The sequence below is a fragment of the Muntiacus reevesi genome, chromosome 6 (genome assembly GCF_963930625.1).
Source record: "Muntiacus reevesi chromosome 6, mMunRee1.1, whole genome shotgun sequence".
NCBI classification, from domain to species: domain Eukaryota; kingdom Metazoa; phylum Chordata; class Mammalia; order Artiodactyla; family Cervidae; genus Muntiacus; species Muntiacus reevesi.
This window is the reverse complement of record NC_089254.1, coordinates 113,218,355-113,221,636: the sequence shown is the minus strand read 5'-3', so window position 1 is coordinate 113,221,636 and position 3,282 is coordinate 113,218,355.

The window sequence follows — 3,282 nt, the reverse complement described above, 5'->3', positions numbered from 1 at the left end:
CTTCAAATGGACCACGGATCATGAACTTTTTCTAAGGTTTAAAACCATTGATCTCCAGGAATGTCTTGATGATTAAATAGAAAATAGGATGTAGACGTCATGGGCTTTCAGGTCCTCATCTTCTCCAAAGAAGGGTGAATCAGGGACAGGCCAAGGGTCCACACACAGCTATCCATGACTAAAGAAGCCTACTTGTCCCCCAGCACAGGACTATTCCAATAGCAACAGCCCAAACCAGTTTGGGGATTCCAGGATAACACAGGCCTGATACCACCTTGAGTGACAGAGCCTTCCTTCATCAACAGTTAGACTTCTGCAGACACTCCTACCTTTGCATTTTGGACCAGGGACACTCTCTTAACTGCTGGTCCATCGGTACCACTGCGCATGCAGACAGGAACCACTCCTCAGAAAGTGCAGGCTTGCAGGTTTGGAAAATGCAGCCTGCATTTCACCCCTGCTCACTTCAAAGATGAAAAGACCAGTGCCACACCTGAAGACCTTATGATGTTATATTTAGGTCTTTCATTTACACGGACATTCAACTCTCCATGGATAATAGTTCTGCAAAAAGCCAATCTCCCCAGTTAAAATTAGTCATGATGCAGGGATAATAGTTTTCCTTTTTTGTTCTTCAGAGAGAATAATTCTACCATTGGCCAGTTCAAGAGTAAGAATGTCCTCCAAAGATGCCAGCTATTAGCTTTTTGAGTCTAGATTGACTTTGAATTGAGCCTATCCTGAGACATACATCAACTTAGTATTAATAATAGAAAACACTTCTGAGTTCTTGTGCAATTATTGCTCCTAAGTTGTGTACCCAGGTCTACCTCACTAAGGACTACTGAATCCAAGGAAGACCACATCTTTTAAATCTCTGAAAAAGATTGTTAATGTCTTAACCATTGATAGCTACACTCAGCTTCCTTTGAAGCAAAGATACTGAATACAGAGAAGAAAAGTCATACTTCAAGGTCAAACCATCTTTCTTGCTTTCTGTTAACTGGTTCAAGAAAGAGTCTCAAGGTCAACCTAATCTTTAGACTGAAAACAGACCCCTGGGGACAAAATGGCAATTTAAGTCATATATTAAATATTAAGCTTATGGTGGATCTGAGTCCCACATGGCACATGCCCTTGCAGATAGTAATTATGTCACAAACTGATACAAATCCTGTGTTGAAACCACTTTTTATCTGCACCCTGTTGATTCAAGGTCCCATGAAGTGTGGCCCACTGCCACGTGGCTCCCTCTGGGCAGGTAAGTTCACTGGCTCCTGGAGGGTCCCCTCCAATCTTCCTGAGGAAGGGGGTCTCCAGCCCCACCATCTGGAGTCACTGCTTCTCCTTTCTGCACCCCTATTTCTAATTCTTAAAACTAGGCAATGATGTTCAGCACAAGGATTTTAGGGTCTATTCTTCAAGGCTCATGTCGGTTCCAGCTTCATTTGAGTGAATGGGAAGAAACAAGTTTTACCCAGTTTTCAAGGGTGTGGTTGGGGGTGAGAGGTGAAAATAGTGGGGGAGACCATCCAACAAAAAACATGGAAACTGGGGATGGAGGCAGGTGTGAAGGACCTTCAAGTCCAGCAGGACCTCTGACCCCAGGCAGAACCTATGAACCCAGGCATAACCTCCTAACTCAGCAGAACCTCAGCTCAATTTGGTCATTATTGGGCACATTCAGAGTTCTTGAGCAGGAGTGTGGCATGCAGATAGAATAATTCTTGACTTTTCAACCATGCAGCACTGAGCCCTGACTTAACTAGACTGGAGCCGAGGGCCTGGGATGGCAAATTCAGAGGCCAGAACTAAGAGAGGCTGACGCACAACGAGAACATGGTCAGCGTGTTATGTTAGAAAACGCTTCTTAGAAAAGCTGCCTTTAACTGATGACTGCATGTCTCCATCCATGATTGTTTTAGTTAAGAAATTAAGAAGAACTTCTTTTGGTTCTGAGAGACATGAGAATACTTTGCTCAAGGCAGCTGTGAACTTTCTCTGTCTGCCTGTAGTTCCCTGGGCGACAGAGCAGTAACACCAGCTAAACTTGGATCATGTTGATCATTACCCAGAGCAGCCGGAGTTAGACGGAGGCCAACAGGGATACAAGCTGTAGGCTGAGGAGTAGCCAAGGTTGACCTCAGAAGAGCATCGCCAGCCATCACGTCCAGGGGCCGCGGGACGTCTGAGTGGGGGAGGTTGGAGCCCAGACCCACGGCATGAGTGCAGAGCAGAACACACAGTCCAGACGCTTCTGCAGCAGATGATAGTGATCAAGCTAAATCCAGTTGACCAGAACTGAGCTTGAGAGGCACAGAGTGACCAGTCTGGCAGCGTGAGAGATTGTGGGTGACGACGAAATCAAGACTCAGTCTCAGTTTGTCTCCCTTTCTCTTCTACTGTCTTAGCTCCGCCCTCAGCTCAGGCTCACATACGTTCTCTGAACACTTGTGGCAGAAACTAGGAGTGTCCCCTGGCCTGTGGGCTGTGACAGAGCCAGGAGGGAGGTCTCCCGGGTCCCCGAGCACCACATGCCCGCAGCCAGGGGGATGCAACTCTTGAATGGCAAGAGCTGGGTCCCCTCACTCCTGGAAAATGCAGAGAATAGATGTTTTCCCAAAGACAGTCAGGGTCTGACACCCTTGAAAGGGATGGATGCTGGTCAGTCAAAAATCAGAGAATGCCCACAACAGGAAAAGTGGTCCCTGTGGCGAATACAGTTACCAGTGGTGTCAGCTCAGGCCTCAGGCAAAGAACCACATGCTTAAGGTCTAGAGGGTGTTGAGGATTTCAGAGAAGAGGGAGATAACTGTTCTTCAGTGGTCTCCTATAGACTGGAGGCAGAGGGTGAAGCCTCATGACAACCCGCCCCAGTTTCTTGTCTCTTCCAGCCCTCTGGTTTTTCCACCCAGGCCCATCTGTAAAAGAGATTTAAACCAAACTAGTCAAACTTTCTCGGGGCCAAATTAATTAACCTTTTCTTCTGGAATTAACATCTGGAAACATGCAAAAACTGGAAAGGTGGACTGTTAAAAGTTCACCTGTAGCCCCTTTTGATGTCTTTTAAAACACGTACTTAGAACAAAGATTTTTCTATCAACAATGCTTTGCTGCCAAATCATAGTATACAGTTTATCTTAATATCACTTACATTCAGGATTATACACAAAGCTAATGACCTAATGACTTTTAATACTGGTTTATACAGTACTCTAATGTTTTTAAAATTTTTGTTTGTACAACAAGCTATAGTATCTATGGGTATTTTTTTTCATAAAT